Below are 26,638 nucleotides of genomic sequence, written 5' to 3'. Positions count from 1 at the left end.
ATACTGTATTTTTTGTTGTTGTTGTTACATAAACTTTCAATTATTTAGACTACATATATTCAACTAAAATGTTAAGGCATGTCAAATAAAAATATAAATATTTTAGGAGCAATTTATTCTTATTTTTAAAGAACTATCTTTATTCTTTGAGCTTCCCCCTTGACAGAAACATAACATTCTCCCTTGTATTAGTGGTAATTGCCTTAATATCTTAGCTCCCTTTTTAAAATTGTGATATATTAAATATACAGATCTTGTTTCATTCAGCCTTTATATCTCCAGGGCCAGAATAAAACATATTAGGTGCTCAGTACTTGTTTGGAGAAGGAGAGCTAATGTCAGCTATATCATGATGCTCCTCAGCACTTGGCACTGAGTAGATCGGAGGAAGTGTTGGGAAATTAACGGATATTGATATGTCAGAAAGATAATATAAGATGCTTTCAATAGAAAGTGTGACACAATTTTTATTAAAATGCTAACAAATACCGTAAAATCAGTAACATGAAAATATGTTATTAAAAGGGGGAAATCTATGAACTATTAGAAGGAGATTCTGTATTCTAATGGACTATAAATCTATTATCTCAGCAAAGGGCAAAGTGCGTTTCTACTTGAGTTCGAGAGTACATACTGTCATCTAGGGTTAAAATAAAGAGTTATATGGCAGTGTGCAGAAGCAAATTTTATGACTCATCATTTAAACTAAAGCTCATAGTCAGCAGTAAAACTTATCTATAGTTGCCATTGTAGGGGAGGAAGACATTTCCTCTTCCCAAATGTGGGTTCGTCTGGCCGGAGAACGAATTAAATTCACATGAGACAGAATAGCAAGAGAAAATTGAACAAAGCTTTATGAGGAACCATCGCCCGGGGCCTTTCTTCCCGAAGGAAGAAAGGGCACCGAAGAAGTGGGGTGCACGTAGTGGTTATATACCCCCAAACAGGGTGTTTCACATGTGATTGAAATATCCCTCCCACAATAGTCACAAGACTGCCCTGTCAGCACAGTGCTTGATGGACACAGCAGGTAGTGGGTCTGCTATCTTGGAGGGTGTAGCAGGAGGCAAGTCGATCGTCTGGAGCTGGGCAGTCACAGGTGAGCGCAGCAATCAGTTCCTAGCGTAAGGAAAGATGCTTAATCCTTAAAGAAATGCCAACGTTGGGAGGGGGAGGGAAGTCAGTTACAGGAGGTTACCAGACTAGCACAATAAAATGCAGATTTAAGTCCTTGCCTTTGGTATTGATTAAGAGTTTCTAGAGAGAAGGTCATCTCCTTTCTTCTTCCTGGTTCAGAGAGGGAGGCACCTTTACAGATAGAGATTTACCTTACAAATGTAAACGTGTCCTAACAAAGGGCAAGTTCCACTCCTCAGAGCCCCCTTCCCTGTCCCAGTTTATCAAAAGCAATCAGCCTCAAATAATCCTGATGCCAAAGAGACATATCTTGGGGTGGCCAATTCCAGGTCCCCACACCATGCATTTATTACTCTAATGGAAATCACTACACAAATATTTGCAGAATGAATGAATCAATAAATCAAGCAACAAATTATTTGTTGAATAAATGGTTACTAGGAAGTCTCGTTGAGTCAAGAGGAGAGAACTCCAAAATCCTGAAAAGCTCAGAAAAGTTTAATCACTTGTTCACATTCATGAAAAAATTAAGATTCATATCTGGCATCAAGACTTTAAGGCTGAGGATCCTTCTAACTGACACTCCTGAATCTTTTAAAAGTTGTTCATTGCCCAAGAGAACTCAGCATCATTGGGCATTAAAACTGCATCCTTAGTGTTAAAATCAAACTTGAGATTTTGAATAATGGCATTGCCCTAGTAATCATGAAGCAACATTCTCCTTGGAGCCAGTCAGATGTTTCCATTAGCAAAAATCAGTGGCAAAGGACCATTCCCTGGAGTGGCATTTGCTGCAATCATTTTATGCTTTGACAAGACAACTTACATTTTATAACTTTGTAATCTCCTACTCCCCTCATTCTTTCTCAACTTTGGAAATGTCTCTAAATTTTTTACCAAATAGAAATTGCTCCAGGAAAGAATAGCCATTGTCTATGAGAGAGAGATAAAGGGGGTGGGGAGGGTGGGAGAGAGAGAATACCTCATCATTTTTATTGCAGAATTGATAAAGGCATCTCCAAAGAGCTTTACAAGGCAGAGAATATAATATATAAATGTAAGGAGTCTTCAGAAGTTGGATTAAAAAAATCTCTCTTTTGTGCTAGAGGAGAACAACTAAAATACAAGTTTGAAAATCTCTTTTTGCACTATTCACTATCCTTTAAGAAGCATTATTAATCTTTCCAATTTCAAATATAAGGACATGTATTCACGCTGGGGCAGACTAAAAGTCGTAAATCACAGCACACACAGTTTTGTGTCTTTTTCCATTTTATAGGTAAACTGAGTATAAATCTGTGAGAACTCAAGTTAGGGAAACAGACAGATAATGATTAAGAACATAATGATGTTGCTATCTCATAATCGTGAACTTGGCTTGCTTCCAGATGCAACCCCCAAAACTTCTTCTAAGGGTTGTGCTTGCTTTCATTGCATGTTGAAATCACTTTATACATGGTTGGGAAATAAATTGATTGTAAGGCAAGAATAATGTGTTAATTTATAATGTCTTGCAGTGCCAAGGGTAATTGATTTTCATGTGAATGCCTTGCTGATAATTGTGATTAGTGTTTTTGAATTTCACAAGTGTCACCATTCACATAAGGTAACCCATTCAGCATGTGATAATAGCTCTGATCAACTTATGTAAATAGGCATCTATTAGCTTTGTCTATGGAAAAATAAGAGGGGTGATATCTACGTTTGCTAATTTCCCTGTCTCTGTTGCACATATCAGCTTCTATTTGATCCCTATCTGAGTTTCTTACAAGTAAGTCCTCACTCGTGGAGACAGGCCCTTTTTACATAATCAGACTATTCCTAATGGCTAAAATGTGTCTGCCAAGACCAAAACTTACTTAGAGTTGATCTAAATGAATGTGTCAAGTCACTGTGACTTTTCTAAATTGTCAACTTTATTTAGACTCGCAGAAAAAAATTAGAACGCATAATTTAAGTGGCAGAATTGCCATCAACAGAATCCTCTGCATTCATGATGACTGCCCTTTCTTATACCACATCCCTTAAATTTTGTGCTATATAACCTTCTGCACATCAAACGTATTATTATATAATTCAAAAGGCTATTAAATAACAACAGATAACAGTTACGATTATATGGTAAATCACGGTCCTACAAAGTTTTTCACAGACTCCTTTTGAATCTCACAGGGAGCCTGCAGGTGGATACCATAAATAGCACTTTGTGCAATGAGGTAACTGGGGCTGAGGGAGATCTGGTAAACCATTAAGTGATGGAGCATCAACTGAATGCCCCTATGGGTCAGGATGGTGGTATAAGGAAGGCCCTGTGTAATATAGTCACAAATATATAAAGATTTAGATATGTGAATAGATTGTTGATTGCATTCTTTTTGTTATAGAAATTATGCTCCCTCATTTACATAAGTTCATCAATTTATATCAATTTTGGGTAAATATTAATGTCTAACATTATTCAGAGCGCTAGCTCTTACTGAATGAGGACATATATACCAAAGCTCAAAACTGTTTGCTGATCTGGATGACTCTTACTGGCTGTCCATTACACACTGCACTGTAATTATTATATTATTATTTTTGCTTTAATTGAAGCCTAGTACCCAAGCTGAAGGAGATGATAGTCCCAAACTACTACTGAGAATGGGTCCGCTCAATTATCACTCAATACTCTGACAAGCTGAAAATAAATGGTCAGTAAGAAATGATTAGAAGAAAAATAAAGCTGAAATTGAGAGCATCTGCTGAACTAATCATAGAAATACCCTGGATGGTTTGGGATAGAAAAGACTTTGAGTTGGGAATGAATGAGGGGGCATAAAAAATGCAATTATAAAACATTCTTGGTGGTATTGAGACCCTCTGTGTTTTACAGAAAGGACTTGTACCAATGGGTAGAAGTTGTTGAGTAGCTGTTTCTTTCTCATAAGGAAGTTTTTTCAAAACTATTTTTAGCAACTCTGAGAGTTCGGCATTAACAGCTATTGAGACAGGAACCAGCCTAACCAGACGGGGTGGTCTACAAGGCCCCTGGCCTAGCAAGATAAGGCCCCTAACCAATTGGCCAGCTAAGAGAACCAGAGAGAGACCACGAAGGTTCACGTCCTACAGCCTCAGAACTTTAACCTGGCTTATCCATGCGCCCTACCATCTGGGAGTTGATAGAAATGACCCTAGCCCCACTACCATAGTAAAAATCATACCCAGAGGTGGAGAGCTAGCATGCTACTGATACATGCAATGCATGTGGTAGCATGTCGAACAACAGTGCAAGCACAAGGAAAACCCCACCTCTACATGCCATGATAAGGCCCTCCTCCCCAGCCTTTGCCTAAAAAAAAGCCTCACAATCCTACTCCCTAATGAACTGGTCAGCTGCCCTTTTTCTTTCTGCACTGGCTCCCTTGTGCCTCCCCTGTGCATAAGCTAATAAACTTTTACTTTTCTACTCCCGTTTGTTGTGTCTCTTGATTTCTGTCCTGGGGGACAACAAGAATGCAATGTGCTGGTAATACTATGATGTCTGAAAATCAAAGAGTTGTTTTATGAGTAGATAAGCCATTATTAGGGATTCTTTGGGAAAAGGAAAAAGAAGGTATACACTATGTTGGCAAAACATTGCATATTATATAAAATATATAGCATACAACTCTTCCTATATATAAATACATATATGTAACATGTCCCAATTCTAACCTCAGAGCAGTACTAAAAGTTACATCATATCCATTTTCACAACTGAAAGATTTTTACATCCATTTAACAATTAAATTGAAAAACAGAGGGACCAGCATTGAAACCCAGGATACCAATTACCGTGCTGTTTCCCAAGATACTGGAGAAAATTGAAAGTTTACGGTAGAATGCTGAATTAAATGCTTCTAAAGTCACTTTTGACCCTGAGAGTCTATGACCATCCAGTAGGTCAGGCTCAAACTGGATAGTAATTATAACATAATCATATTGCACCACCACCGTCAGTGACTTCCCAGAGAAGTCAAATTATGTAGTTGAACAGAGATGGAGGAAGAGGCTTTAGAAGTTCCCAGTGAGAATGTCTTACTTATTCAATCACCATCTGCTGTATAATGATTGGGCTTCTCTCTTCTCCCCCATTCCTTATCAAGATACTGCTTCTGAAGTTACAGCATAAGGTTGACTTTTTCAGAAAATGCAATGAAATAAATGTCCTCAGTCCTCATTTTCTTTAATTTCTCAGTAGGATTTGACATTACTGACAACCTCTTTCTTGAAACTCTCTTGACATGGCCCTTAAGATGGTCATATTAAGTTAGAATAATAAACGGGATATAAGTGTTATAGTGGTAAAGAATATTTAATATGATTGTCTTACAAATGCCAGACCTATGGTGTTCCTGTCCCTTCTCTACTTTATTTCTTCTGACTTTGGGAAGCTAATTAGCATCTCTAAGCCTCAGTTTTCTCTTTGGAAAACGTGAGCAACAATAGTGCTTACTTTATAAGGTCGTTGCAAAAATAAATAAAACACCATATATTATGTTGTCTACACATAGATTGATTTATATTAAGCCTTTTGTATATATTAACCAATTTATTTTATTTTCTTTTTAGTAAACAGGGATAGATTGAAAGAACTTAAAAATCCCTTAAGGGTTTTTTGAAGGAGACAGCGATGAGCTGGAGGGTCGTTGAAAGTTCTGTGAGATAATGTGCTAATACAATGCCTGGTATATTAAAGGCCCACAGAAAATGTTATATATTCACAGAGGAAACAGAGTCGGAGGCAGGTTTTATGGGCTTGTTGCCTTCATAGGAGCAGAGATGAGGGGGTAGTTTTTGGGTGGCAATCACTATTTATACAGAGTCTCTCCTGTCTTCTGTTGAACATAAAGAGGTAGCTTCAAAAAACACTTCTACTTTGAGCTTCCAGCTAAGTTTGATATAATGAGGTGCAGTTTTTTAAAGTGTTATGTTCATATTTCATCCATCAATTTGCTTTTCAGCAGGTTTGCTGTCAGTCGAGTGTAATTTAAAAGTGCAAGAAGACTTCTTTTATGAGTGAAAAGATTCATAATTCTTAACTGTTATTATCACAGCAAATCACTCTAAATGAAACCTGGAAATATTTATTGGTACAAAATAGATATAATCATAAAGATTTTGTGACATTATATTGAATAGATGCCTACTTGAGAACATTTACCTAGTCTGATTTATCTGCTTCATCTTTCTCAGCCTATGTCACTGCCTTAATTCAAATATTTATTATTTCTCACTTATTTAATGACAACTAACCTCCAAGTTTTTCTTAGCATCTCCTTTCTTCGCCATGTTTTTCATTAAGCACAGTGCCAATCATCTCATTCTCTGTGTTAAAAACATCATTTGTCTACTTATTTCAAAGATCTCACTCAGCCATTCCAGACTTTCCAAATTGTAACCAACAACTCTACCATTTAGTCTTTGTTTCCACCCAAATCCCACACAGACCCTATATTCTAGATCCACACTGTCCAATATGGTAGCCACTAACTATGCACGGTTATAAAGCATGTGAAACGTGGCTAGTCCAAACAGAGATGTGCTGTGAGTATAAAATACACACCAATTTCAACATTAGTACAAAAAAATGTGTAAAATGTTTCATTAATCATTTTACATTGATTACATATTAAAATGTTAATATTTTGGATATATTGAGTTAGGTAAAATTAATTCAAATTAATTAAAAAATAAATTAAATTAAATTAATGATTTCACCTGTTTCTTAATTTTTTCATGAGGCTACTAGAAATTTAAAATTGCATACATAGATCTCATTATTTTTATTTTGGACAAAACATTTTCTAGAGAGAAAGAACTAGTGGATGTAAATCAGATACGTCTTGTTTTTCTTCCTACTCTTGGGCTTTGTCTTATAGTACATTCTCTATCCATTGGCCAAACATTCCTTGCGTGCCTACCAGTTATCAGGCATTTTTCTCAGTACTGGGAATGCTGTGATGACCAAGGTGGACAAGGTCTACTCCTCTTAATTTTCATAGAGTATTTGGAAAATAAAGCAATAAAACAAATATAAACATAATAACTTCAAATTGTGGTAAATGGCATGTGACTGGGTGATATATTAGATAATTCCTGGAGAGTGGGATTACTTTATATGGTTTCACCAAAGAAAATCTGTACCAATAGGTGACATTTGAATGGAGATGAGAAGAATCAGAGTGTCAATATCTTCCTAATTTGCTTGATATTATATGTATATATGAAACATAGAAGATGTGTTTATTCATTTTGCCTGGGACCCTCAGAAAAACCTTATGAGGAGGTAACTAACAAGTTTACCCTGATACACATTTCACATATATGTGTGTGTGTGTGTGTGTGTGTGTGTGTGTCTGTGTGTGTGTATGAAAACTATTAGTTTTTATGTGTGTGCATTATGATTAATTGGTAATGACCATCCAGGGTGCTGTGATTGATTAGCCCTGTCTACCTGTATCTAGAAGAGATGAATTGCACATAGTGTACGATGTATTCCCCCCGGGAGATCTATAGCCATGCATATCATATAAAGAAACTTTTCAAAACTGCTATTTATTTAATAACAAATATATTATCAAGTGAGACTCTGATCCAAGATTTAAGCTCTCTGTTTGACATCAAGAGAAGGGAAATCTAATCTGGAAATTTAGTCTATATACCAAAAAGAGTAGCTAGATAATTGTAACTAGCCTAAAAATTAAATTAGGTCTGCAGACCTCTTAATAAGCCATTTCCTGATTATCATATATATATGGGTGGAAATTTTTAATTGCATTTAATTTTTTATTCACCCAAAATTTAGCCAATTCTCTTTTCATCAGTTTACATCTGGGCATATGGTTGAGTCTTAAAACATCTGTGAATGCAGGTGTTCTGTTTCTGCCTTCCAAAAAGATGCGCAAATCAGCCCAGGATCCAGACCAACAGATGGTGTAAATTAAAAGAAAATCTAGAAGTAGTGCATGCAGGTGAAGTTACTGTAGTCAGGTCTGTAACACGCTACAGGGGAGTGCCTTCTTCCATTACTCTGACAATTGTCAGATTTCTCTCAAGGGCAAATTCCAATGACATTGGTTTTGCATGACCTGGAGAATTATTGCTGCCATCTGAGAAGAAGTTCTCCCACTAAATTGTGGGACAGAACTTTCTGGGCAATTAATTCTACCTTCCCCAAAGAATCGAAGGTGAGTTACAGAACTTTTTGAAATATTCTCACTTTTTATATATTTTGAAATGCACTTATGACATTTATAAAGATTTGTTTTAACTTATTTTGCTAATCTGAACACATGTTCTTTTTATAAAATAATAATTGTTATAATTACTTAATCATTTATAAGTTTCTCCTTTAGTGCAACTTACTACATAGTTATATTTCATTAGGACAGATAAATAAATATTTTACAATGTTACTAAAAACTGATGTACTTATTTTATTAATCTAGCAAACCTTAAGCACCTCTATGTATCAGACCCAATGCTAAATAATGGAGATTCAAAGTTATGAGGGGCATGCCCTTGAAGAATGGCATAAGGGGAGTCTATAACATACAAAACATAGAAAACTGATTATAGTGTGAAGCAAGGAAGCTCTATAAAAATATCACAAGCAAGATTTTATGAAAATATAGAGGATGCATTCATTCATTTTGCCTGAGACATTCAGAGAAAACTTTATGAGGAGGTAATAATAAGTTTGCCCTGATTCATTAGTGAGCTTACCAAGAAAGATGAGTAAGGGCATCTCAAAGACAGCATTGATAGATTGTTAGCTCAAAGATTGTTTACAGCGAAAACAAAATAAAATAACAATGACAAATAAATCCATCTGGGTTGTTTTGAGACTGTTAGGCAAGCTGCTTGATGTACAGTGATGGGAAACTTAACTGAAAGGGTACTTGAGACCAAGTTGTTAAGGTCACTTGTTATGTATTGTGGTTACTGCTCCCCAGCCACTTTTAGTAGCTATAGCCCTTTGGAATTGGGTAAATATGGTACGAGTATTTCACGCAGGAATCTTTTAGGGGATGCTATTAGTTGCTCAATATTGATAATAGCATGAGAATGATTGGGATTGTGCCCAAACATTATTCAGAAAAGGATCATTTCACCAAGATTCATTAAATATCAATATATCAGCCCCAGACTTCTCCAAATCCTGCCCCCCTCTTTTGTCCTTAAAATTTATATAACAAAAGGAACAGAAAATCTTTCCAATGCTCTTTGTCTAGCAACCTGGTCTCAGCCTTTGATATTCTGAGTTCTTTATTAATCTATTATATAAATGAGCCAGAGATGACCTCTATGCATTGGTCCCTAGGTTGTTTATTTCATCACTGAAGATTGAGATCCATTAGCTCAAAGGCCTGCAAGTACCAAACTCAAAGGGTGGCGGAAGGTAATGGCGGTAATATTAGACAATTGAAAAAGGAGCAAGAAGGAAAGTACTCTGCAAATTTATCTATCTAAAAATGGCTGATATTGTTGAGTTTTGAAGTTTTTCTCCATTTACATTCTTTCCTTTTTAATATTAAATATCTTATCATTAATAATGTTTATCAGCACCATACTATAGATTTGTGAGTATAAATATATATTTACTTAACAGTGATTGAGAAGGATGGCCTGGAGAGGGAGTTAGATCTCAAGGCTGCTTGCATTTGTAGCCATAAAGAAGTGTATAGAAGAGAAATGTAGTTGGAACCAACGAAATTGTTCTGAGATCAAACCAGGATGCATAGGCAAAAACTTTCTAACTTCTAAATCTTATTTTCTGGCAGAAGACCTTCTGTGTCAATCCTAAGGGAAGGCCACTATTCAGAAGAGTAATTTAATTCAAAATTTAAGCCCAGGATTGACCCTGGGCTGACAATCTAAAGAATATTTGACTATTTTCAGCACCATCACACTACCATTTTACTATGCTTGGCTGCCTGAAGATTCTGCAGGAAAGTGTCAGGAATTGACAAATGGAATAAACCAAAAGGTGGCTTTCTAGCTTTCTCCATATTGACAGACTGACCTGAAGAATCACAATACAGGGATATGAATTAATTCAATATTTCTAAATGCCCAGATGAGTTATGCATAAGGAAATCGAAGGTATTTTGCTTTGACACAAATGACTCTCAAAGATCTTGACAAATCTACAAGATCGACCATCTTTGTGTTTGCTTTTTGCACCTGCTGCAGTCCCCTTACTCTAATCACTTTTACCTGTCTGTGCCCATTTATTTCTTTCACAAGATATCTTGCAGGCGACAAACTGAGACTTATATAAAAACAAGATTCAAGCCTCATGGCTTTCTAAATCCAAGTACTGTCCTTAGAAGAAGCTCAAGGTCCCAGTTTCCTGCCAGTGTCTTCATCATAACAAGTTGAGTGGGCCTGTTGCCCCTGATTGAATAAACTGAATAAATCTACTCAAAACTTTAACATGCAATGGCCCAATTGGAGGGGACAAAAGCTAATATCAATACAGAGAATCTCAACAAATTCCCTGGGCCTTTTTCTGTTCACATTTCTCTTTTACTCTTGCTTCCCAGCTCTTTTCAGTCCGTCCTCCACAAAATATAGCCAACCATCTCTCCATGTGGTATTCTGAATTTCTGTTTTCCTCATGCCCAGTCCTCCAGTGGCTTCATTTCCTGTTCTATGTTGAAAATCACTCTCTTAAGCCCTTGGATAAAAACAGATCTATGCTATTAAAAAAATTACATACATAAATAAAATAGAAGGAAGAAAGGAGGATGAGATGGAAGGAAGGAAAGAAGGAAGGAAGGGAGGGAGGAAGGGAGGCAGGAAGGAAGGAAAGAAGAAAGAAAGACCAAGCTTAGAGGTGGGCATGTAATTTGAAAACATTGTGGGCAACTGCACCATTTTATGGCTTTAGGATTAATCTACTTTTCTATCTTTTTCTTTATAAAAACATAAATTTACAAAAAACCCATAAATTTATGCTTTAAAAATAAATTTATAAAAAATAAAAATTTACAAAACTTAAGTTTATATTGTCATGGAGGAGAGGGGATGAATCTGTATCCTTTGTCTCATAATTGACACAATTGATTTAATGGATAATATTCCTCGTTCTATGGCAGTCAGGTATTTACAACATCCCCCTTTACCGAGATTCTGGGAAATACTGTTGGAATATTAGACTGAACAAGAGAGTGGCTTAGATGTAGGCTGGGGAAAAGGTTGCATTTTGATAATAATGGGACTAAACGCTCTCTTGCTCCTTCCTCAGGACACACATATAGACATACATGCATATAGGTGTGCAAACACACCACAAACTTTGTACCTCATCTAAGAAAACCTTCTAATACTTTTTGACCCATCTGTCATAACTAGTGGAGATTAAGAAACTAAAGGGTAGAAGTTGCCTTCTTGAGCTTTTCCAAAGGGCAGCCAGAGGAGAGGGGATAGAGAAAGAGCCTCTCTGAGGATCAGCCGCCATGTTTTAAACCTGAGTGAAGAGGCCCCGAAGTGAGCAACTGTCTAGCTAATAAAGTGGTGGTGGGCACTGGAGCTTGAAATTATGGGTCACTTTTGATTAAACATTGCTCACAGAAAATAAGTCCTGGCTTTCGGTCATACAGTCCCTGCTATCACACGCAAGAATTTAAATGCCAGCACTTATTAAAACCAGCCTGAGCAATAGCCGAGAACCCCACCTTGGGGGATGATCCATTAAAAAAAAACAAATCTACAATTCTCCTAAAAAGTAATTAAAGCTCCACCAATGGACAGGGTCATTGATTGAATTTATTTTATTATTTTCCTCTGTTTGGGAGGGGCAGTACAGTTTAGTAGGAAGGCGGCCAAATTTAGAGGTCGAACATGACCTAAATTCAATCATATATTAACTGTGATTTGGCACAAGTGAATCAACATCTCTGAGTCTCTGCTTCCTCTTTCTAAAATATGGGCATTAAAGCACAGAGCTGCAAAGATTGCTTTGGGTATTAAATATGATAATTTATGTGAAAGAACTAAATCTCCTGCCTAAAATGTGTTTGATGCATGATTTGTTCTGTGTAGGAATCTGAGCTTCTCCCTCAGCACCTGGGATGCAATGACTACTCAGTAAATCGTAGCTGCTATTATTACTTTTTAGTTATGCATGATTATACTTATTTTGTTAATTTTTCCAATACTACTCTTCTACTTCTCTATTCAGGATCGGGAAACGGATTGGAGATTTTTTATAAATGTTATTATAAAGCCCCGAGAAGGAATTGCTTATGCTCTTGACTCATTTTACTTTTTACATATGTTTATTGATTTTTATATTGAAATTTTCCTTTCAATAACTTTTAACCATAGTCCTTGTTTATGGGACCCAAGACCCAAGTATCTGGTAATAAGTTTCTTATTAAAAGGTGACATGGCTTTTTTATTAAAAAAATCAAGATCAATAAATCCTATTTCTTTTGTCCTTAGCAGAGGTTAAATGAGCAAATCACCTACAAAATCAGGTTTTTACCTCGTTATGAAGCTTGTATTTTCAGCAGTAAAATGGATTTTTTTAGCTCTCAATTGGTATATACGCTGGAAAACTTTATTGATCTAAATCCAAACCTGACAAGATGCCATATCAGAAACTTGGGGGGTGATGTCTAGTGCAGCATCTTCTGCAAAGAACTGGCAGCTGCCAGCCACAGGCAGGAAGTTCCGCCAGGAGATTTCAAATCCAAGTTTTGGGGAGGGCTCCAGATCCCGGTGTGGAGCAGAACACTGGGAGCATCCTTGCTGGGGGCGGGGGTGTGGCGTTTTTTATATTCATACACTATATGAATTAATTTAATCTAATCCAACTAATGAATCTAATTAATTTAATCATTTATTTTTTCATAAAATATTTATTGGGTGTTCCAGACATCAACATAGGTGTTGTGGAGAGAGGTCTTTAATCCCTTCCCTTGTTGAGTTTATAGTCTGCAAGGGAGATATATACACATAGAGAAATTGAATTACAAGTTGCAATAAGGTCAGTGGAAAGGAAAACGGATTGGGAAGGCTCAGCTAGGTCACTGAGGAAGTAGTATGACACATAGTATACAGTAGTGCTTAACGCATGTCTGTTTAATGAGTAGATACAATGATGAGTGAATAAATAAAGCATTGCTCTGCTGGCCCATTGAAGAAATAATTATTCAAAATTCAGAAGTTTCTGCTTGGCTTTTTCCTAAACAGTACAATGAAGAGTTTGGATCCCTGGATTTTTCTTTCTATCTTTGTGCTACACAACTCATGGTTGCATGTATGCATTCATTCATTCACCATTTACTGTGTAACTGATGGGACTCCACGTCGGGAGGAAATATTTAAAGATCTGGAACAGTCTGTCCTATCAGGAGTCCCACTGATCAGTCAAGGAAATAGGCTGAAAAGCAAAACAGCAAAACTAAAACCAAAAAAAATATCCCATGGGTAATAAGGGCTCCGAGGTGGGTATTCATTCCATGGAATAGTGGAAATGAAAGAGAGAATAGTTCAAAAAGCATTGTCGCAGGGAGCTAAAGCAAGGCCTCACAGAGGGAAACAAGTTACATGGGTCTCCAAACATGATTAGGAAGGTGTAGAAATGGGTGTGATTGAGGAGATGGGGGGAGGGATTACAGAGAGATGCTTTCTCGCATGTAACAGTGACAAAAGAGGCTGCATGAGACACTTAGCATTTAGGAAAGTATATACAGGACCTAGCAACTATAGGAGTTGTTATCTGGCCAGACCAAGGAGAGCTTCTGGTGCCCCTTTAAGGTGGTCATCTGCATCTTGTGAGCAAAAGGGAAACCTAGCAGAGCTTTCAGCAGAATTATATGAGTAAGCAAAATGCACGATCATTACTTAGTGAGAGCAGAGTTGGGCAACTGAGATCTAGAAGCAGATAAAGAGACCAGTATACCAGCGGCTGAAGAACACAATAAGAATCAAGGCTCTAGAAGGATTTCAAGTGATGATTCTAGTCTAATAGTTTTGTTTATTTTTTAATACAACATAATTGCTTTGTATGCATTCATTTTATGAAGTCATTTTATAAGTGAAATCTTTTTTTTTAATTGAGTTCATAATAGTTTCCGACATTGTGAAATTTCACTTGTACATTACTATTTGACCATCACCCTATAAGTGCTTTATAAGTGAAATCTTTTGTCAGGGATCTGTCAATGTTTCATTTCTCAGACCAACTTGGATCATTAGGGACTCGTTGCCTAATGAAGGATTAGAGGCTCTATCCAGGCTCCAGGGAAAAGAAAACTTGATTAAATGGACATTACGGCCAAGGTAAAGTGAACCTGTATATCTGACAGGTGAACCATATATCTGATTTCCCTGTTTTCTGTGTACATTCAATATAACAAAACAGAGATGTGAATGCTGTAGTCATGACATGGGCATTCCAGAGTTCTAAGAGGTTATTCCTCTGCTCTCTGACCTGTCTTCATCCTGCCTAACAATAAATGTCCAATTACCACCTAGAACATTTAGATCTCTAAATAACATAGCTTGAAAACCACTGTTCTAGTCAAAATACCCTTATTTCACAGATGGAGAAAGTGTTTTCCAATGAGTGAGCAGCAAGAGCTATTTTCATGAAGAGTGTGCTCAAAACCAGGGTTAATGCATTGTTTTTAACAGATTATTTTCCAATAACAAAAGATGCAAGGTGAAAAATTCTCATCTCAACAGTTTTAAGAACACAGTTTCTGACTAATGAAGTACCTTACGATCTCTAATTGGTTTAGCTGTCCCTTGTCCATCTTAGGTGAATAATATCATTTAAATATTTTCGGTAATTTTCCTTTAACACGCTTTTAAGCTTAATGATTCTGCCTTGCTTCGGGACAGCATCTTTTAATTGCTCTAAATTATCAGTGATGTCTGTAGCATTTTCACTGAACATGGATTGATTTCAATTAACTTTCTCACGCTTTTGCATAAAAGCAATCTTTCCATTTGCCTAATTGGATCACACAACCTCTTGGAGCTGAGCAATGACAGTCCTAAAAGCGTGGGGAGGGAGACACAATCAAGGTTGTTTACATCCTAATGTCTCCTTTTGGAATTTTCAGTTGTGCTTGATCAAATAAGACCCTTGGCTAAGAATGTGGATTAGAGTTGAAATAGCCTATCCGACCAAGGGACCCTTGGAATTTCCCAGGATTGAATTTTAACTGCACAGGAATGACCAAAGAGAATTTGTTTAAAGCCTGTTCAAACACCACTGCCACAATCCACACTGCCCTTTTTCCATTTTTATTGGCTGTGCATATGGTAGAAGTGATGGACTCTCACTGTCTGTGCCCGTTTACTTTCCAGGGAGTAGATAAAGGTCTGCTGGTGCTTTTATACAGAATGACTACATCATTACTGTTGAATGTTTAGAGATTTGAGGTGAGAAGACAGTGGAGAGCCATTGGGAAAAGATAGGACAAGAAAACAAGAGACCCAGAACCTTGTGACTTAGAGGTCACAGGAACGGAGACAACAGAGTTCAAGGTGGGACAAGGCACATAGCAGAGAACTTAAAACGTAAAGTGAAGAGAAATGAAAAAAGTGAATGGAACAAGGGTGAAGGAGGCTAATTTTTACTGGCGTATCTAATAAATGTAAGAGAATCAATTGAAGAAAAATTACTAACAATTTAAGGAAATTATTTCAGATGAATAGTTACAAAATTAGTGTGGAAAAATGTCAGTTTCTTAAACAGAAAAACAAAAAATAATATAGTGGGGATAAAGACATTGTATTTAGCCTCCAATGAAAATATAATACACCAAAGAATTATCTTTAAAAAAGTGCAAGATCTATACGATGACAAACAGAAGTCTTGGATATATAATAAGACAATCATTATTTTGGAGTAAAACTCAATATTGTAAAGAAATCAGTTCTCCTTGAATTAATCTAAAAAAATTAACACAACTGTAGATTAAGTGATCACCAGGACTTGATACTTAGAAATAAACTAGCTTATTCTAAATCATATGCATGCAGGAATAGGGAGATAAACTTAGAAAAAACAACAAAGGAAGAACTCACAGTATATAAATTAAAATGCTCAACTATTAATAATCTAGATAAGAAAATAGTTTTAAAATTTTACTGGTGAGGTGATAAAAGAGATTTAAAAACTACTATCTATGTTTGCACATACAAATGCCAACTGGCTATAATATACATTTTTATAATATATATATTTCATTTTAGAATATATATTATAATTTTATAATTTTTATAATATGTATTTATAATTTTACTTATATTATAATAAATAAAATATATATAATATAATAAAATATCCAATTTATATACTTTTATTCTTATAACAAATAAATTCCAGATTGATCATGAATTCACTTTTAATTAAAAATCAGATTATTAATAAAATACTTGTAAATTATTTTCCATAATTACAAATGGAAAAGACTTTCCTAAATAAGAAAAAGATCCTTAAAGTCACTTAACAAAGACTGATAATGGCCACATAAATATTCAAAATTTCTGTTTTGAAAGACAAATATGCCAACAGAAAAAAAAAAGAAAAATTAAGAGAAAGCTGGAAAGTATCCTGTTTTTGTTGATGTTGCTATCATATGAAAAGAGAAATAGGCTAACTCAAAATTAAAAGAATAAAAACTAAACCGAAAAAGAAGATACAATTTTCCACTTGTTTCTAAAGGTAATCTTTGGTGAAGGTGTGATAAACATCAACATTAATTCTGATGGACTCATTAAATCCACTTATAGAAATCATCCTATATATCTGCTCTACTGTGCAAAAATCTATGTTAATAACCTCACATAGATTACTAATTTCTGTATTTATGCAAAGGCAAGAGACTGAGGATGAGTTTGGTAGGGCTACTATAACAGAATAGTCTGAGTAGCCTAAACAACGTAAATTCATTTTCTCACAGTTCTGAAGGCTGGAAGTCCAAGATCAAGGTGTCAACAGGTTTGGCTTCTCCTGAGGCCTCTCTCCTTGACTTACAGATGGCTGGTTTCTTTCCGTGTCTTCACGTGGTCTTCCCTGGTGTCTCCTCATGTGTCCACATTTCCTCATCTTATAAGGACATCAGTCAGATTTGGATCAGGACTCACTATAATGGCTTCATTTTAATTAATTGCCTCTTTGAAGTCCCTCTTTCCAAATATGGTAACATTCTGAGCTACTAGGGGTTAAGGCTTCAGTATACAAATTTTGGGAGGACACAATTCAGCCCCTAAGAGACTGTAAGCCACCTGAATAGCCATCATTAGGATATTATTTAAATAAATCATAGTGCATCTATGCAATAAATACTATATGGCCATAATAAATAATCTATACATGCTGGCTTGAAACACTTCCCAAGATACATTAAACAAGCAAAGTAAGGTGTAGAAACATAAAATCTGCTAATGTATTAAAAAGACACAGAGCACACTCAAACACTTATGCTCTTAGTTTATCACAGGAAGGGTAGATAAAGGACTTGTAGAGAGGAGGACCCATCTTGTGGCTTAGGCGTGACTGGGAGTCTATTTTTTTTTTTTTTTAAGTGTATGCATTCTTTTAAAAAGAGAGAGAGAAAAGAATGTTTGAGATGGAATGATTCTAAGACTCGTGGCCTGTGCAAAAATTGATGGCGATGCCCTTAACTAAGAACATGAATTCAGGGATAAAAAAATAAAATAAATGAATGTGTGGGAGTCAGCAGCCATGACACTAAAGCTCTTCTTTTGAAAGACCTTTGCAGTGATATTGTTATAGTGTCATCCTTCTGGTATTTCAAGTAATTAAATCTTCTTCAGTAAGGTCATGCCCGTGTAATATTGAACTCCATAGTAACGTAGATCCTATTATATTGAGTTGCCAATGTGTTACTCCACTTGTGAGACCATATTCCGCTAGACTACACTACAGACACATTAAAATATGAGTGGAATATTAAGTTGACCATTGCTCCACTGCAGAATATGTCATCTATCTCCATTACAATGCAATGTGGCTTCCTTCAGGAGCCTGGAAAACTTTTTGGTATTGTTAGTAAGTTTCCGCTGTCTCTTTGATGTCTGTAGATGTTTAATTTAATTATCAAGGTTGAATGAACTTGGTGCAGCTGAGTGATAGCTAACTGCTCTGTGGAACTGGAACACTCCATAAACAAATTAGTTCTCCAGATGTGGAGACTCATAAATAACACCAGTGCTGTCTGTGGGTGTAAAGGGAAGGCAGGCATTGTGAGCAATAACTGAATATTTCTGAAATGGCGGGGAAGGGCATTTGGATGCAGAGAACAGTTTGATTTTAAATTTTGCATCAGGAGGAATGCTCCTCAATTTATTTTCTATTTTTAACCCAGTCTCTAATCTGTCATTAATTTAGTAATTTAGCTACATTCTGCCGCTTACACGTCTTGTGTCCATTCTCCAACCCACTAACAATGTCCTTGCTCAAATAGTTTCCTAACCATCTTCCCTTTTTCAGAGTCATCCACTGAAACTCTGCTACTAGATAAAAATTTATAATAAATTCAATCAATCAGGTAATTCCTTTGCTCAAAATTACTCTGAGGCTTCCTGTTGGCTAAAAGAAAGAATCTCAACTCCTCTCATAGCTCTACCAGATACTTCATAATCTGATTCTTGGTTCTCTCTTGTTATCATTCCCCTTCATTTTCTCCTTTATATTCTAGCATCTTGACACATTCTCAGTGTCCTGCATATGCCAAATATATGTCTAGTCTGGAAATACTTGAAAGGAATTGTGTTTCAATATCAACACCTAACAAACTCCATCCTTTAAAGACTAAGTGTTTATTTGTTTATTTTTCCCCTTAAAGTTTTGCTGCTAAAATATTAAAATTCCAAAGTGTTAATAACTTAAATAAGAAAATATTTGTAATATTTTACCAAAAGGATATCTTTCATGGAAGGAACCTTATACACAGTAGCAGAATAGGTCTAGTTTGGGTTAGCATCATTATACTGTCAGCAACCTACCTCTTGTCATACTGCATGGTTGCTGAGGGGGCTGGCATTGAAGCCTTGGAATACAGGAAAACAAAGTGAGGAGATCCTTGAATTAATGTTGAGCAGAGTCACTATAAGAGGTTATTGGTTAAGGTCTGATTAATGTTTTCTGGAGATGTGGAAAGTTGTTTGGTTTGGTTTTTTAAAACTAAAAGAGACATTGGCTGTGTATTTATTGACAATCCAAACAGGATACCGCAGTGATTCAATTACTATCCAGCACAGGCGAAGTGGAGGAGTCAACTATTGGCCAGAAGCAGCAGTAAGTTCCTGCGCGCAATTCGTTATTGCCATTCGCTCCACTGTTTGGCATTGCAAGTGGCATCTGAAGACTGAAACCATCACTGTTCTTCTTTATATTTCAAAGACCTAGCATAGTTTCCTGGCGTGTAGTAGCTACTCAGTGCACACATTAAATGAATTCTAGAATGAGTCTCTAAATGTACGAGTAAGTTAGTGAATGAATCTATGAAAATAAGTGAAAACAATCTGTCCTATTTTAGTGCTATGAGAAAGAGAAGAGAAGGTGATTAGCATAAGTAAATATAAATATTTAATAAGTATCTAAGGAGTAATTTGGGATAAATGGGGATCTCTCTAATCAATTTTTAATTGCTCAGAAATAAAGAGTTGAACACTTAAAATACACTTAAAATATATAAAAAACACTTAAAAATACATAAAATAAATGGAAGAGATGCACAGAGAGGCTAAGCAATACAAGCTCTCATTGTCAGTCTCTGGGCAGTCCTGAACACAGCTTTTCTGAGCCTACCTCAGGTTACGTCCTGGGCTGCTGACTGGTGATGCACAAGACAACACACGAGCAAATCATAGAGCATATAGGATTTTTGTGGGGGAGAGGCAGTTGTTAATGTTTGGATTGAAATAAGAAAAGAGGGAAAGAACTGAGGTGTGAAGTCAGGGTTCATTCATGTAGGTCTTTCTCTGATGCTGCCACCTGTCAAGTAGCACAGATCCTTAAATTAGAGTCATAAAATCAGAGAGAGAGGAAAAGAAGGGACCAGGAAATGAGAGCTTGAGAAGAGAACTTAGAGCCAAACAACTTATTTCTGGCACAGAGAGTTTTGCTAAATTCTTATTTAAAGCACTCGGTAAGTGTCTGTCTACTTTCTCTGTAGGGCATCCCACAGGAGCTTGTGGGTTTAAAAATAATAGATTTGTTAGCAATTTCAGTTTCAAAATAAAGCAGAGCAGATGGATCAGTGACAGAAGAGTTTTAATATTGACTATACCACTGACTGAATTTCCTCCTTTGAAAAAGTCATTTTTCAAAGGGCACATGTGTATGGTGATGAATGGTAATTAGTTTTTGGGTGGTGAACATGATAAAAAAAAAAAGAAAGAAAGAAAAAGTAATTTCATATCACTCAAACCCATTAACCTCATCTGAAAAAAAGACTGTGTGATCAGATTAGATTATGACAATGATTAATGATAGTATTTGGTGTTTCCTATATGACAAAGACAGAACTAAAAGTATTGTATTCATTACTTAAAATAATTCTTAGCATAATCCATTGAATACAGTGCTGTTTTAGTATGCCCATTTTTCAGATGAAGAAACTGAAGTAAGTGGTGGTGTTGAAATTTTAGCTAAGGAATTTTGACTTTGGAGCCCACATTTTTCTTCAGGATCCACTCTGAGAATACTAACAATATAGTCTGTGTTTCCTGAAACAATCCTATTCAATTATTCTGATTCACTACTCACATAAACATCATACTTTTCATTCTTTGTGTCTTGATTTTTAACTGATTCTTGTTTTAGAAATAGGGCCTCCGTATGTATCTTTCTATATGTGTATATGTAGCTACTGACTTCTCAGAAGTACCATTGAAAAATGTCCCTTTGAGGACAAAGCTATCACATTCTTTCATGGTGTGTTCATAAATTTTGCTGACATCTATTTTCAGCTAAACTGAGAAATTATTGATAAATATATTAATTATATAATCAAATAATAGAAGTATAAGCATTTTAACCCAGGTATATTTTTGCCAATATAATGCAAAAATGTTTTAAAGGCTTTGCACATTTTCAAGGACTATACGTTATGCAAAAGAGAATAATTTGCCATGAGTGAAATGTGGATAACCAAATTTATGGTATTTAACACCAAGGCAAAGAGACAGCAGAAATTAGTGTCTTGGTCAAAGGTCTTCCAAAAGGATGGTTCTTATCTAAGACTACTTCTGGTTCAGGAACTTCAAATGTAGCTTTCCAGGAATTAATTAGAAAAAAAGCTATTTTAATCAGATAAAACTGGTCCATTCCGGATGTCTGAACCAAATGTGTTTGGCATTCAGAAGACATGGAACAAGACGGTGAGGGTGCTTAGAGACCAAGTGCTTTGAGTAATTGTCAGAGGAAGTAGGAGTTTTCATCTTCCAGGAGAAGACGGAGCTGTTGAAGTAGACTCTGGAAAACACTGGAGACAGAAAATATCATGGAAATTTGTGCACTGAGTGATGAATCAGGTCAGAAGGGGTTTTCAAGCTTGGCGCTACTGACATTTGGGACGAGAGAATTCTTTGTGGTGGGATGTTGTCCCGCATATTTTAGGATGTGTAGCAACACCCTGACTTCTACACACTACATGCCAATAGCACCCAACCTCCAGTCGTGACAACTCATTGCAAAATTTGTCGATAGGGCAAAATCTATTGAAGTGTCTGTGAACTTAGAGACTCTATGAGTTTGTGATTCCTCTCTAATTCCAAAGGAACGTGTATCAATACGTCACATTTGTATGATGCACATGATTTGCTTCAAACTAAGAATGGGCTTTCTAGGCTAGCCTCTCTCTTTTTGTGTATTTTAAAAACTATTCCATAATAAAAACTGGCATTCATTTTTAATCCATTTATAAAACTGTCTCCACAACTGTGAAATTATCGATTCAGAGCAGAATGTACTTTGTGTAATCCTTAACAAAGTAACACTAATATAATTAGCAATAAAAAATGGGATGTGGGTAAAAAGTTTCAGAGTGCTAATTATCTTATTTGCATAAAAGGGAGTCAATCCATACTGCCTTAAACGTGTAGGGAAAATAATGACTCTAACCTCTTAATGATGTTAATAATGTATTTTCTTAATTTCTTAGGGATCTTATAATAAATTATATTCCCTGACGTGAAAACAATCCTAACTTTAGCTATTCTTTTAGGTTTTCTTTAGATTCTTTTTTCCTCTTAAAGTGAAGTAAAACAAATGAGGTATATTTATTTAAAACATCAATAGTAGTAGAAATAGTGTGTTTGTAAATATCTGTCCGGTCATCTTTGCACCCATCCATCAATATGTCTATCCAGGCATTAAGTTTTCTATCTTCTTATCCTTCCAATTACCCACCCATCATTTATCTTTCTACTATTCATCCATTCATCTATTGTTTGCATATATGGACAGAGAGAGGTCTATTTAATGACTAATCTTTAGAGCTGTCATCAAATTTAAATACTAGTAATTTCTGGGTTACAGTATTTGGTGCTATCTGTTACTTTCCTCTTTCTGCTTAGTATATTACTGAAAATGAACATAAATGATTTTAATAGCATTAAGAAGATTGTTTTAAATGGGAAAATACATCAGATGGAGGAAAACTGTAGTTTATATAGTCTGCTGAGGATCTGCATCACGCGGATTATTTTTTGTCAAATATGGGAAAACAATATTTCTTGAAATGAGAAATACAGGTGTTGTTCCTATGTAGAATAAAAATATCTAAAGAAGATAGAAATTTTACTCTCCTACAACATGCAACACAGTCCTGGATTTTGTATAACGCTCACAAAAATATGTCAAATAGCAAATTCATGTACAAGTTCTATTCTTCTCTCTCAGCCTGTGCCTCTAAATCCCAAACTTAATATCAGATCACAAGCTAGAAACACACTGGATATCAATGTCTTCCCTACGGTGCCCCATTCCATACAGTCTTGGCTTTGCAACTTGACACTCATTCTCTACTTGGCCCAGTTAGGTTTGGTATTCTGGATCCATTTTTATTTCCTGATTTTTAAGAAGTTTAGGGAGCTAAAGCCAGAAGTTAAAAAGCTGAAACTTAAAGCTATTTAAGTATCAGACCATGACACTCCAGGTCTGGCCTTTCAAATATAACAGGCGGGTGCCAATCCCTTGAGGGTGGACATTTTGTACTTGGGAGGTACGAATCACTGAGTAAGAGAGTGTAGGAGTACATAAATGGATGTACATTTTATGCATTTATTATGTATGTTCTCTTCACAGCCAAAGTAATTCAAGGCAGCCTCCGTGTCCAGCTGATAGGCATGGAAAAAAGAAACAGTAATTTTAGACATCATTTCTTTTAGGGATTGTCTTTGCATCTAGCATTGGTCTGTATCAATTATGCTCCGGACATGTGGGGAATTGTAGGGGAGAGTCCTCTTAAAATCTCTTTATTCAATCACTCAGACAAAAGATGATTTTTAAAAATGGGAGTTGACAATGATACTTAATTCATATTCTTTTTTCAGATGGCCATGCCATCTGAGGCGTATCTAACAGAGCGACCTCAAGATGTGTGGCATCTGATGACTTCCTTCCTTTATTTCAGTGTGAAACCAAGCTCACCTTTATTCGCACTTCTTTTGGATGTTTCACTTGGCTTTTGTTGGGCTGAAGTAGTGTATTCCAGCTCACTAGCTTCCATCCTTTATAAAGTTCTTTGTGATTGGGTGCAAACAAAAAATAAATAAACATGAGGTTCAGGTTTTATGGAAATACAGAAGTTAGATCAACATGATGCAAGCAAATCCTTCTTAAAAATGTGTGTTATAACTAAGGGGAGGATTATTTTAGTCAAAATTTGATTGATATGTCATAGATAGGGAGAGATTGTGGTATTACTGTGGCAAATATGGCCTTAGGGTTCCTCCTTTTAAGGAAACTACCTTGTTAGAGCAAGTTACTTTTGAAAATGGAGTGCCTAGGGCATAAGCTAGGACAAAAACAGTAAAAAAAAAAAAAAAAAAAAAAAGTAAATAAAATAAAAAATAAATAAACAGAAAACCCTCCTTGCATGAGAAAAGAGTGGGATTCAGTGCCACAATAGAGAGGAGGAAGGGAGGAAGAGAGGAATTCGAGAAGAGAAAAATCAAACCAGTATATTGGAAGTCTGGAGTCAATAGGCCGAAATGGCCAGTGAAAAATTTCCAAGGCAAGGTAGTCTCAAAGTGTATGAAACAGGAATGTCTAATATGTCATTTTTAGTCTTGTGACGTAACCATATTCTGATGTCCCAAAACCTTCAAGAAAAGGTCCCTGCACACAAAGAACCCAATGGCAGAAGTAATTGGCATAATGAATAGAGTTGCTTTCCTGAGGGTCAATGCAGTGTTAAAAATGGGACAGCATGTACAGAAAAATGAGAAGTTCTCTAATTCAGTTGGAGAAAGAAATTGGAGGCAAGAGTGTGAAGGAAAAATTCAATCAAATTCATGAATGGTCAGAGGGGGCGGGGACTTGAATATTCCTCTGAATACGAGATGGCAGCTCAATCCTATTTTAGTTGAAAATCAAAGGACTGTTTGAACCAACTGATATCTGAATTATACATTGGGCATCATTGTAGACATTTTCTAAATATAAATGAGAGAAAAACTAGACCAACATACTGTACCAGAAACATCGTTGGATGAGATTTAGAAAATATGGATTTTAACTGAGGCTCTGCCACCAATTTTCTCAATGACTTTCACTAAGTTATTTATCTTCTGGGATCTCCAGCCGTAAAATAGAGCATCTGACCAGGTGTTCTTTCAAGTCCTTTGAATCTCTAAAAGAGCTCTGAAGTGTGTCAACTATAGTTAACCCTCAACATGACACGATCAACCTGTCATGCACAGATTACTCCTCTCTCTTGACATTATTTTGTAAAGCTTTTCTATTTTATTTATGGTACTAATATTTATGATAACAGAGTGGTCATGAAATATGCATTGGAAGAAATAATATTCTATTTTTTTTATCTTACAGAAACAATGGGTCAGGCTGTGAGAATGATCTCTAAATGAATAAATCTGACAAAACAGCATGTAAGTCTGTATGCTGCATTACCTCAGAGCCATCATCTACGGGTGGGGGTGAGTGAGTGTCTTGAACAATGGCCAGCCTCTGAGTCTAGGAGCTGAACAGCTTGCCTCTAGTTTAAAGACTTCTTCTCACTAGGACACTTGTCTGGATGCTACTCTTCCATCTCTGCAGCTAAAACTCTCTAATAACGTGGAGTTTTCTGCAGGCTAGCTCAGCAAATTCTGCTCATTTAAAAAACATCAATCTCCTGGCTGGTTTTACCTTTCCTTCAAAGACTATAATTTGATTGTTTTCATGCTGTGAATTGATAGACGGAACATTCAGAGGGGTGCTGGGATTCTGAGTACAAATGGAAGACTCTAATGGTCCTGTCTTTGTCTGATATGAGAAAACTATTAATTAGCTTGCTCTCTTTTCTATCATGGTTTCTCTCCCTGAATTGATGAGCAGCTTAAAAATGGTAAACAGATGGAATAGCTGTTAGCTAGGCTGGGTCTGTGGGACTTCCTTGCTTGTGAGAAGGCAGTCCTGTGTGATGGTCAAGGCAAGGGACAAAGAATTTGGTGTCAAATAAACATAGGTTACATCTGGTTCTGCTGCTAGAATGTGACCTTGGGCAAAACACTTGTCCTCTTTAAACCCAGTTTCTGTAGCAGCAAATCAGACTCAATTATGGCACGTGCTTCACAGTGTAGTTTTGAAGATTAGATTACATAATATATGCACAATGTTCAGAAGAATCCCTGCCACAGAATGACCCTCAATTAATACTAGTTATCATTATTTTTTTCTGTCTTTATGTGGATGCCATCATCCTATACAGGTGAGTTATGAGAAGGCATCAAAACATTAGATATATAGACACCCTTCAATATGTGCTGTTTTCCCTTGGCAATAGATTTCTTATTTCCTGTTCCCTAGTCAGCCAGCTGGCCTAAGCTGAGTCAGGAACTTACTGCTTAGAGTTAATTACATGTTTGACGTTAAATACTAGGTTGCTTGATTGTCCAGTTTGCAGGTCTTACAGAAGCGTTTATTCACATGCACAAATCCTAGTACATATCACTTAATACAAAATGTCGACCTCTCCAAGTGCATGTCCTCTGATCTATCCAAACTCAACCAATATCCACTGTCATCATCTGAATGTCTCTCCTTAGCTAAATAAAATCTTTCTTATGCTTAAATACTGTTATTAAAATGGCTCAGTTCCTTTAACAAGCTAATTAGTCCTCTCAGGACTATATCGCTCTTGCATGAATTATGTTTTTTGTTGTTAATTATACTTATTTCATTTTAATGCAACTATACCTTTTACAAAGTTCTCTGACCTTGATGTTCTTCAAGATCATGAGCAATGGCTCT

This window comes from Equus quagga, chromosome 13 (assembly GCF_021613505.1).
Source record: "Equus quagga isolate Etosha38 chromosome 13, UCLA_HA_Equagga_1.0, whole genome shotgun sequence".
NCBI lineage: Eukaryota > Metazoa > Chordata > Mammalia > Perissodactyla > Equidae > Equus > Equus quagga.
The sequence above is the reverse complement of the archived record's forward strand: the minus strand, read 5'-3'. Positions refer to the sequence as shown.